Here is a 13232-nt window from a genome sequence, read left to right on the forward strand (position 1 = left end):
GGACACCCTTCAGGGCAAACCAGCCGGCCCCCACCCATGCACCAGGCCTCTATCCTATATAATAAAAGGGTAATATGCAAATTGACCCTAACAGCAGAGCGACTGGGAATCACTAGTCACTATGACACACACTGACCACCAGGGGGCAGATGCTCAATGTAGGAGCTGTTCCCTGGTGGTCAGTGTGTTCCCACAGTGGGAGCTCTGCTTAGCCACAAGCCAGGCTTACTGCTGCCAGTACAGCGGTGGTGGTGGGAGCCTCTCCTGCCTCCTCAGCAGCGCTAAGGATGTCTGACTGCAGCTAGGCCTGCTTCCCGCTGGCAAGTGGACATCCCCTGAGGGCTCCCGGGCTGCCAGAGGGATGTCTGACTGCCAGCTTAGGCCCAATCCCCCGGGGAGCAGGCCTAAGCCAGCAGGTGGTCATCCCCCGAAGGGTCCCAGACTGCAAGAGGGCACAGGCCAGGGTGCGGGACCTTGTCGAGTACACAAATTGTTGTGCACCGGGCCTCTAGTTAATTATAAGAAGCTTGTCTATGTCTACAGAGATCTTTTCTGGGGTTTTGATTAAAAAATGCATTAGACCTATAGATAAATTAGATTTTACAAGTTTACCATATTATATCATCCAATCTATGAACAAGGCATGTCTTTCATTTAGTTTTCTATTTGTGTCCACATTTTTTATAATTTTTAACTTATAGATCCTGTGCTTGTTTCAAAAAATATACTGGTGGCCCTGTGCATAAAATTCATGCACGGGGAGGTGTCCCTCAGCCCAGCCTGCACCCTTTCCAATCTGGGACCTCTTGAGGGATGTCCCACTGCTGGTTTAGGCCCAAACCAGCAGTCAGACATCCCTCTCGCAATCTGGGACTGCTGGCTCCTAACTGCTCACCTGCCTGCCTGCCTGACTGCCCTTAACCACTCAGCCTGCCGGCCTGATAACCCCCAACTCCCTCCCCACCAGCCTGATCACCCCCAACACCCCCCTACTGACCTAATCACCCACAACTGCCCTCCCCTCTTGGCCCCTAACTGCCTCTACCTCTGCCCCGCCATCATGGCTTAGTCCAGAGGAACATCTGGAAGGTCTCCTGGAAGGTCTCCCAGTCTAATTAGCATATTACCCTTTTATTAGTATAGATAGAGGCCTGGTGTATGGGTGGGGGCCGGCTGGTTTGCCCTGAAGGGTGTCCCGGATCAGGGTGGGGGTTCCCTTTGGGGTGCGGGGCAGCCTGGGCGAGGGGCCTGTGGTGGTTTTCAGGCAGGCCATGACCCCATTGGGGTGGGGGTCCCGACTGGGATGGTGTCAGCCTGAGTGAGGGGCTGGGACAGTTTGCAGGCCAGCCATGCCCCCTTCAGGATGGGGGTCCCTGCTGGGGGCACTGGCCAGCCTGGGTGAGGGGCTGATGGCTGTTTTCAGGCTGGCCACGCCCCCCAGGGGGATGCTCACCTTATGGGGGCGTGGCCAGCCTGGGTAAGGGGCTGATGGCCATTTGCAGGCCCCTCCCATGACGGCTGGCCTGGGCAACACAAGCCTCCAATGTGCTCAGGCTGGCTTCATGCCCATTGCCCACAGGATCCTCTTTCAGCGGCCGCCCTGGCTGGCTCCATGGCTGCCGCCATCTTTGTCCTGCTAATTTGCATATTCCCTCCTGATTGGCTGTGGGGTATCACAGAGGTACAGTCAATTTACATATTTGTCTATTATTAGTATAGATACCTAAGCATTTAAATTTTGAAGCAATTATAAATAATACTGTGTTTTCAATTTCAGTTTTCATGTTTATTTTTAGTATACAGAAATGTGATTTTTGCTAATTAGACTTGTATTTGAAATGATTAGGATATATGTATCATTTGATCCTGAAGACTTGGAGATAATTTTGCAGAAGAGTCTGTCTTAGTTTACAGATATCTTTTCTTTTACAAACAGGTCCACTATGACTGAAACATCTACACTAGAAAGATCTTGGGACTATTACCAAGATGTATATTACTCTCAGGAAGTATACAGCATTGCTGTTAAACTGATTGCTGTTAAAAGTTACATGGTTTTACTCACCATTTGATATGAACAAATGGTAGGAAAGAATAGAAAATATTAATTTTTGGATTAGACAATTTCAATCAATGAGGGTATTTAAACTCATAATTTTTAAGGGACATATGAATATGCTCTGTAACTGTAAAGTACCTCAATAATGTAAGTTATTACAGTTATTGTCAATAAGAGGAAAAAGAAATGCACTATTTTAAACATGGCATTAAATTATAAGCTATATGAATGCAGTAAACCTGTTAGCATTTTTTAATTTTATATACCCAGAGTTTGCCAAAATGTCTTTCATGAAATGGAGATAAATAAATATTTGTACAATGATTGACTTAGTGAATGAAAATAAAAATAGCTACTATTTATTGAGTCCATGTTATTATGGGAACTATCTGAACTAGTTTATATTCTCCTTACAAATCTTTCTTCCTCATCATTGAACTTTTTAAATATGGCACCAAACTATATTTACACATTTGTTCAGGTCTCAAATCTGGAATCCATCTTTGATATCTTTATATTTCAAACTTCCTGTATCTCACCAACCAGGAGTTAATCTTGATTCTTCCTACATCCATTCCATAGCTACATCTATATAAGCCATCCACTCTCCGTTGCCTTGACCATCAATTAATTGAAAAAGTTATCATTTACTATTTCCTGAGCTGTGGGCAGTCTGATAAATCATCTAACTTCTTAACTATTTCCTCTATTAATCTATTTTTTACCCAAGAGAAAACAAGGAAACATTTTTTTAACATGAACATTTAGCCATGCCTATCTCTTATTTAAACACATAATTGTCTCATGCGAAGTCCTTAATATGGCCTATAAAACCCTATGGATCAAGTATTCTTTGATTATATTTCTAATTTCATTTTCAATCTTAACTAAGTCTACTTTAACTATTTTGAACTTCTGTAAATTTCTGTAAAGAGCCAATTTATTTTCTGCTCAAGTGTTCACAAATAAAATTTCCTGCTCCTGTTATAAACTTAAACTTAAACCATTTAAAAATTAAATCACTATTCATATTTCTGGTTTAAACTTAAATATCATTTATTCCAAAATAGTCTTATGCTCCCATAGAAAGTAGTTATCCCAGCTTTCACTCTCATCATACAACTCCTTTTTTTTCATATTCACTTAATTCAATTTATATTTGTACTTCATTCTGTGTTGATTTGTTTAATGTCCCTCTCTTCTGCAGAAAATAAGCCCTGTGAGGGCAGTGATGCCATATGTTTTATATATCAAGGGTCAACAATATATCTTGCACATAGTACCTTCTTAAAGCTATTTATCAAATGAATTATTCCTTCTAATCTTGCAAAGTAGATGTCATTGTTACAATTTTACATTAGAAGAAACTGAGAAATTCAGGTAATTTAGTTTTCCCAAAGTTACCTATCTAATAGAAGTTTTTAAATATGTTTTTTATTGATTTTTAGAGAGAGAGGAAGGGAGAGGGAGAGAGAGATAGAAACATCAAAGATGAGAGAGAAGCATTGATGGGTTTCCTCCTGCATGCCCCCCATTGGGGATCGAGCCCTCAACCCAGGCATGTGCCTTGACAGGGAATCAAAACAGTGACCTCTTGCTTCATGGGTCGAAGGTAAACCACTGAGCAATTCTGGCTGGGCTAATAGAAGTTTTAAAGTTCTTTTCACTAAACATAATATAGTCATTCAGCTATAATGGGAATAATGCAATTGATAACATAGTATAGAATATTTTTACTTGTTTGCCTAATCAGGTTCCTTATAAACTCAGTTGTCATTAATAAAGTACTTTAACTATATTTCTGATAGTAACAGACAAATGGGGGAAAAGGGTACATAGAAATGTCTAAAAGAATGGGTATTAGGTGAAAGGAAGTGTTTAATTCTAATCAAATGCTTATTGTCACAATGAATTTTCAAAATAATAGAATTTTACATATGTTCAGCTCATTCATTATTTTATATAATTCTAAAATCAATCCTGTGATATATGAATTTCTTTATTATCAGCACATTTTATGTATAAAGAAGTTGAGAAACATAGAAATTGAGAAACTTGTTCCCGGTTCCAAATAATAAGTGTTAGAATGGAAATTTGAAATTAAGTAGTCCAAAATGTTTTTAAGGCAAGTTTATAGGGCTACTAACACATCTGAGTTTGGATGTTTCTCTCAGAAAAGGGTAATTTATCTTAATAAAGTAGTCCAAACCACAAGTGAACAGCTGAGAGAGCCAGTGATGTTTTCCTTTGTTTCTTTAAAATCTTCTAATTTTTAATTTTATTGCATTTTTAAATTTTTATTTTTATTTTTTACACTATTACACATGTCCATTTGCCCCCTTTGTCCCCCTACTTTCTCCCATCCTTGCTCCCCCTTCCCTCTGGCCATCGTTATTCTGTTGTATATGTCTATGGGCTATGCATATATATTCTTTGGCTAATCTCTTCTCCTTCTTTCATCCAATCCCCTCTCTCTGCAACCCTCTGACAGCCATCAGTCTGTTCTGTGTATCCATGCCTCTCTATTTTGTTCATCAATTTATTTTGTTTGATAGATTCCACACATAAGGGAGATCATATGGTATTTGTCTTTCACCCACTGGCTTATTTCACTTAGTATTGTTTTAATTTTTACCTTTACATTCCTAGGACTTAGAAAAATGATCTGTATTTAGAAAGTACTATGTAAATGTTGTTAAATAAATATTTTAATGTATTAATGGGATATACCATTCATAAAAGTTTTAAATTAATTTTATTTTACTCAGTGATATATATTATAAAATACTCTAAGGCAACCATCAACAAAATGAAAAGACAACCCACTAAACAGCAGAACATATTCACCAATGATATGTCTTATAAGGGGTTAATATACAAAATGTATAAAGAATTTATACAACTCAATACCAAAAAAAAGAAAAAACAAAAACAAAAACCAATCCAATTAAAAAATAGCCAAAGATCCTGAAGACATTTCTCCAAAGAGGACATACAGATGGCCAATAGACATATGAAAAGATAGCTTAATGGCATTAATAATCAGAAAAAAAATGGAAATTAAAACCACAGTGAGATATATCACCTCACACCTACCAGAATGTCTATCATCAAAAGACATATGGTAGCTAAGTGCGTAAAGAAACATAACCCATATCTATATATGCTGTCTACAAGCAACCCATATTAGAAGAAAAGACTCACACGGGATAGGGGAAAATTTTTCATGCAAATGGAAAAGAAAAAAAAGTTGGGTTGCAATACTCATATTTGGCAAAATAGACTTCAAAATGAAGGCCATAATAAGACACAGTGAAGTCATCTTCTTTTTTTTCAGGTTTTAAAACTTTTTATTTGCCTATTTTAAAAATTGTGCATTCCAATAATTAAAATCATTTGAACAAAAAAAAAATGGCACTCTGATTAAACTGCATTTTACAGCCCGCAGGACCCCTTGGACCAGCTTGGTTTTAACTCTAAATTTCACCCTCATCCCAGCCAGCTCGTTCCTTCACCAACATGCAAGTTGTCCCCCTTCCCCGCCAGCCAGCCAGGCAGATGGGAGCTGCAGGTTCGGCCTTCGTTGTCAGTAGTTCTGATGTGAAAAGGGGCAGCACAGTCACTCAAACTGATCCAACCTCTTTGCATCTTACAAAGTTAAATAAATAACATAAAGACTAATCAAACAATAAACCAACAAAAAGATCAATGCAACCAAGCGCTGGTTCTTTGAAAAGATAAAAAAGATTGATGAACCTTTAGCCAGACTCATCAAGAAACAAAGAGAGAGAACCCAAATAAATAAAATTAGAAACAAAATAGGTGGAATAACAATTGATATCACAGAAATACAAAGGATTGTAAGAAAATACAATGAACAACTAAATATGCCAACAAGCTGGACAACCTGGATGAAATGGACATATTCCTAGAAAAATACAACCTTCCAAAATTGAAAAATTGAATATCAAAAAAACTGAATAGGCCAATAAGAAATGATGAAATTGAAGCAGTAATAAAACGACTCTCAACAAACCAACAAACCACTCTGGACGGCTTCAGAGGGGAGTTTTCCAAAATCTTCATAGAACCATTAACAGCTATCCTCCTCAAACTATTCTAAAAAAAATCCAAGAGGAAGTAACACTTCCAAGCTGGTTTTTAGAGACCAGCATTAGCCTAGTTCCAAAACCAGATAAAAACACTAGAAAGAAAGATAATTACAAGCCATTATCCCTGAAGAACATAGATGCAAAAATCCTCAAGAAAATATTAGCAAATTAGATCCAGCAACACACTAAAAATATCATACACCAGGACTAAGTAGGATTTATTCTGGGGATGCAAAGCTGGTACAAGATTGACAAATCAATAAACATGATACATCACATAAATAAATTGGAACACAAAAATCACATGATTATATCAATTGATGCAGAAAAGCATTTGACAAAATCCAACACCCTTTTTTGAAAACTCTCAGCAAAGTGGGAATAGAAGGATCATAACTCAACATTATAAAGGCCATATATGACAAACCTACTACCAGTATCATACTCAATGGGTAAAAGCTAAAACCATTTCACCTAAGAACAGGAATAAAGACAGAGATGCCTGATTTCACCACTCTTATTCAACACCAGAGGCCCAGTGCATGAAATACATGCACGGGGGCGGGGGGGGGGGGCCGTTGCAATACTCATATTTGGCAAAATAGACTTCAAAATGAAGGCCATAATAAGACACAGTGAAGTCATCTTCTTTTTTTTCAGGTTTTAAAACTTTTTATTTGCCTATTTTAAAAATTGTGCATTCCAATAATTAAAATCATTTGAACAAAAAAAAAATGGCACTCTGATTAAACTGCATTTTACAGCCCGCAGGACCCCTTGGACCAGCTTGGTTTTAACTCTAAATTTCACCCTCATCCCAGCCAGCTCGTTCCTTCACCAACATGCAAGTTGTCCCCCTTCCCCGCCAGCCAGCCAGGCAGATGGGAGCTGCAGGTTCGGCCTTCGTTGTCAGTAGTTTTGAAGTGAAAAGGGGCAGCACAGTCACTCAAACTGATCCAACCTCTTTGCATCTTACAAAGTTAAATAAATAACATAAAGACTAATCAAACAATAAACCAACAAAAAGATCAATGCAACCAAGCGCTGGTTCTTTGAAAAGATAAAAAAGATTGATGAACCTTTAGCCAGACTCATCAAGAAACAAAGAGAGAGAACCCAAATAAATAAAATTAGAAACAAAATAGGTGGAATAACAATTGATATCACAGAAATACAAAGGATTGTAAGAAAATACAATGAACAACTAAATATGCCAACAAGCTGGACAACCTGGATGAAATGGACATATTCCTAGAAAAATACAACCTTCCAAAATTGAATCAAGAAGAATCAAAAAAACTGAATAGGCCAATAAGAAATGATGAAATTGAAGCAGTAATAAAACGACTCTCAACAAACCAAAGCTGTCCTCTGGACGGCTTCAGAGGGGAGTTTTCCAAAATCTTCATAGAACCATTAACAGCTATCCTCCTCAAACTATTCTAAAAAAAATCCAAGAGGAAGTAACACTTCCAAGCTGGTTTTTAGAGACCAGCATTAGCCTAGTTCCAAAACCAGATAAAAACACTAGAAAGAAAGATAATTACAAGCCATTATCCCTGAAGAACATAGATGCAAAAATCCTCAAGAAAATATTAGCAAATTAGATCCAGCAACACACTAAAAATATCATACACCAGGACTAAGTAGGATTTATTCTGGGGATGCAAAGCTGGTACAAGATTGACAAATCAATAAACATGATACATCACATAAATAAATTGGAACACAAAAATCACATGATTATATCAATTGATGCAGAAAAGCATTTGACAAAATCCAACACCCTTTTTTGAAAACTCTCAGCAAAGTGGGAATAGAAGGATCATAACTCAACATTATAAAGGCCATATATGACAAACCTACTACCAGTATCATACTCAATGGGTAAAAGCTAAAACCATTTCACCTAAGAACAGGAATAAAGACAGAGATGCCTGATTTCACCACTCTTATTCAACACCAGAGGCCCAGTGCATGAAATACATGCACGGGGGCGGGGGGGGGGGGTCTCAGCCCGGCCTGTGCCCTCTTGCAGTCCGGGACCCCCTGTGGGATATTCCACTGCTGAGAGAATCAGGCCTAACCTGGCAGTTGAACATCCCTCTCGCAGTCTGGGATCCCTTTCACAGTCCAGGACCCCTTGCTCCTTACCGCTTGCCTGCTTGCTGCTCCTTACCACTCGGCTTGCTGTTCCTTAGCACTGCCATGGAGGCGGGAGAGGCTCCCACCACCTCCGCTGCACTTGCCAGCCATGAGCCTGGCTTCTGGCTGAGCAGTGCTCCCCCTGTGTTCATGGGTTGGTAGAATTAACATCATTAAAATGTCTATACTACTCAAAGCAATCTATAGATTCAATGCAATCCCTATTAAATTACCAATGGCATATTTCACAGATCTAGAACAAATATTCCAAAATTTATATGGAAAAATAAAAGGGCCTGAATAGCCACAAAAATATTAAGAAAGAAGGACAGAGTTGGAGGGATCACAATACCAGATATCAGGTTATACTACCAAACTATTGTAATCAAACCAGCCTTGTACTGGCAAAGAACGGGCATATAGATCAATGGAACAGAACAGAGAGTCCAGAAATCGACCTAAATCATTATGCTCAATTTATATTTGACAAAGGAGGCAGGCGCATACAATGCAGTAAAGACTTCATCTTCAATAAATGGTGTTGGGAAAATTGGACAGATACATGCAAAAAATGAAACTAGAACACCGACTTACATCATACAGAAGAATAAACTCAAAAATGGATAAAATACTTAAATGTAAGCCATGAAACCATAGAATTCATAGAAGAAATCATAGGCAGCACAATCTCAGACATCTCTCATAGCAATATGTTTACCAATACATCTCCTGGGAGGGGTAGGAAACTAAGGAGAAAATAAACAAATGGGACTACATCAAAATAAAAGCTTCTTCACAGAAAAAGAAACCATCAACAAAATGCATAGGGAGCCCATGTATGAGAGAACATATTTGGCAATGATACATCTGATAACAGAGACACTTATAACTTAGCAAAAGGAAGACAATAAATCCAATTTAGAAATAGGCAAAGGACCTATATAGATACTTTTCCAAAGAAGACATGCACATGGCCAAGAGACACGTGACATAATGCTCAGTCACTAATCATCAGGGAGATGCAAATTAAAATGACAATGAGGTATCACCTCACATCTGTCAGACTAGTTTTCATAACAAATCAACAAATAGAAAGTTCTGGTGAGGATGTGGAGAAAAGGGAACCCCAGTACATTGCTAGTGGGAATGCAAACTGGTGCAGCCACTGTGGAAAACAGTATGAAGTTTCTTCAAGGAGTTAAAAATGGAACTGTCATTTGACCCAGTGTTCCCACTTCTAGAAATATATCCTAAGAACCCCCCCAAAATCAATCAGAAAGAATGTATGCACCCCTATGTTCATAGCAGCACAATTTACAATAGCTAGGATCTTGAAAAAAGTGCCCATCAGTATACAAGTGTATAAAAAAGCTGTTGTGCCTTAATCAGTTTGGCTCAGTGGATAGAGTGTCAGCCTGCAGACTGAAGGGTCCTAGGTTCGATTCCAGTCAAGGACATGTCCCTTGATTGTGGGCGCATCCCCAGAAGGGGGTGTAGAGGAGGCAGCTGATCGATGTTTCTCTCTCATCAATGTTTCAAAGTCTCTATCCCTATCCCTTCCTTGCTGTAAAAAAATCAATAAAATATGTATTTTAAAAAAGCTGTGGTACATTTACCATGGACTACTATACAGCTGTATAAAAGAAAGATCTCTTACCCTTTGAGCTAGCATGATGGGACCTGGAGAGTATTATGCTAAGCAAAATAAGCCAGTTATAGAAAGACAAGTATCATATTACCTGACTTATATGTGGAATCTAGTGAACAAAATAAACTGATGAAGAAAATAGATCCAGAGACATAGAAGCATTGAACAGACTGATAAATTTCAGAGGGAAGGCAGGAGCGGTGGTTTGGTGGGGAGAAATTAACTGGCAAACTTATATATGCATATATGCACAGCTCATGGACACAGACAATAGTTGGGTGAAGGTTTTGGAGCTCCAGGGGCTGGGTGGAGGGTGCCAATGGGAAAAAGGGGGGACATCAGTAATACTTTCAACAATAAAGATAATAAATAAATAAATAAATAAATAAATAAATAAATAAATCAACAACAATTGCAAGTGTTGGCTAGGATGTGGGGCAAAGGCAAAAGTTGTGTACTGTTGGGGATGCAGATTGGTGCAATCACTGTGGAAAACAGTATGAAATACCTCAAAAAATTAAAAATGGACCAGCAATTCTATTTCTGGGAGTGTATGCAAAGAAACTCTAATTCAAAAGAAGATATGCACCTCTATGTTCATAGCAGTATGATTTACAATAGCCCAGATTTGGAAGTAGCCCAAGTGTCCATCAGTAGATGAGTGGGTAAAAATGCTGTCGTACAATGGAATACTACTCGACTAGAAAAAAGAAGGAAATCTTACCTTTTGTGAAAGCTTGGATGGACCTGGAGAGAATTATGCTAAGTGAAATAGGACAGTTAAAGAAAGACAAATTTGATACAATTTCACTTATATGTGGACTCTAATAAATAAAAATTAATGAACAAAATAGAAACAGACATAGAGAGAACAGACTGACACTGTCAAAAGGGAGAGGGTTAAGGGCTGGGGTGAAAAATGTGAAAGAACCAAGCAAAGAAAGTATAAAACTCTTAGACACAGACAAAAGTATGGTGATTACAAGAGGAAAAGGGGGGTTGGGGAATAAGTGGTGATGGAAGAAGGCTTAACATGGGTTAGTGAATACACAGCACAACATACAGATAATGTATTATAGAATTGTACACCTGAAAACTATATAATTGTATTAAGCAATGTCACCTCAATAACTTCAAAAATATTAAAATATTTTAAAAATATATTTTGGCTTTAACTGTATATATAAGTTTCGTTAACCTTTCGGGATATAAGATATATTTCATAGTGGTAATATAAAAAAGGAAAAGACAACACACTCGATGGGAAAACATATTTGTCAATGATACATCTGATAAGGGGTTAATACAGAAAATTTATAAAGAATTTGTACAACTCAATGCCAACAATATTAGCAATCCAATTAAAAAATGGCCAAAGAACCTGAATAGACACTTCTCCAAAGAGGACATACAGATGGCCAACAGACATATGAAAAGATTCTCAACCTTGTTCTATTCCGAAGAAAAATATAATTCCTATCAGCTAAATATAGGACATTTCTTCATTCATGTATTGTGGTAACCAATACATATTTTTACAACTACTATTTATTTATCTTTGCAACTGCTATTTTCATTAGAGAGATTAAATGCTAAGGCTTACAGGAAAAAGAATTAACAGTTGTTGTAAATAAGGAATCAGCACAATCCACTCTATCTCTCCTACTAAATTTGACTAAAAATCCTGGAAGTAATTCATGGAGCATGTCTCTGAAGAATAAAAGTAAATGGTAGCAGTTGAATGGGTAAAGGGAAAAAAGACTTGAGGTACCACTGAACAAGCAAAAGCTTTGCTCTATTCTCTTTACTTTGACATCCCCCAGCTTGTACTGAAAGACAGTCTGTATCCTAGAACTAGGACCCAAAGAGCTTCAAAATAATAACTCTATTTCTGGTCCAAAAGCAAGAAAGATATACTCTATGGGTCATAGATTGTTTAAAAAAAAAAGACATTTGTTTAAGGGTTACTTTATTGCTCTGTTCTCTCCTGCCCAAACTCCCAGCAAATCCCAAGTGCTATTGACAGCAGCAGTTGTGGGCCAACTGCCTAAAAATCCAAGGTTAAGGAAGTGGAAATATTTCTTAAGACTAGAGGAAACATGTCTAAGACCATGTGGGCAATTCCCATTGATATTTTTTCTCTCATAGCTTGGTCTCAAAGAGAAATACAGTTAACACAGGAATGCATCATGGTGGAGATAAGGAGGACCCTAATAAATAGCCAGAAGAAAAGGAAGAGGGATCACGAAGGGCTAGAAAGTGTTAAGAGGCCATGGAAAAGAGAGATTAAGAAAATTATCCCATAGATTTTTATATGAGCCACTGTGTTTATTCCTAAACTAAGCATATAACACTGACTAAAATACCATAGCTATGAGACCTAAACCACACAATATAGGACATTCATATCCCATTCTGGCTACTGGGTTGAGCACCAATGGGAAGGATTTTAATAAGTATAAAAGTGTTTGAAAACTAAACTGACATTGAAAGATGGCTGCCAAAGGGACAGCAGGCTGCAAGATAGCATGTGAGAGAACAAAAGGAGAGTGGATGTGCGGGGAGTGTCTGTGTGAGTGAGGGATAGCTATATTCCAAGGGACTGTTGGGGACTGGCAAAATGCCCCCCCCTGACTGGGCAGCCTCTACTATGATTGAAATCTCTCCTGGAATGGCCAGCTCTGCCACAGAGGCTGCACCATCTTGAAGGGGAGACCGGCTGTGTTCAGAACCCCAGCCTTACCTTCAACTGAGAGACCTCGGATACCTCCCGGGACCTTACAACCACAACACCCAGGGACCAGCTACCTCAGCTGCAAACCCACGAATGCTGGAACTCCAGCCACCTCCCTGACCACCGGTGCCTGGGAGGTCTGCTCAGGGGTAGACAAAGTGGTGCAAAAAACACAAATAGGCCCTGTGCCTTCTCACAGAGCTGATAGAAGGAACAGCTGAATCAAACAGCACCCACCCGGAACTAGTGAATTAAACACAGCTGGTGAGGCAATCCATGGATGGAAAGGTCAGATATCAATTAGAGCAGTGGTTCTCAACCTTGGCTGCACATTAGAATCACCTGGGAATCTTTTTAAAATCCTGATTTCTGGGCCTCATCCTCCAGAAATTCTGTTTCTTTGTTATGGGGTGGGGCCACAACATTAGTAACAAAGAAACAGAATTTCTGGAGGATGAGGCCCAGAAATCAGGATTTTAAAAAGATTCCCAGGTGATTCTAATGTGCAGCCAAGGTTGAGAACCACTGTGTTAG

Source organism: Myotis brandtii, unplaced genomic scaffold, assembly GCF_000412655.1.
Source record: "Myotis brandtii unplaced genomic scaffold, ASM41265v1 scaffold40, whole genome shotgun sequence".
NCBI lineage: Eukaryota > Metazoa > Chordata > Mammalia > Chiroptera > Vespertilionidae > Myotis > Myotis brandtii.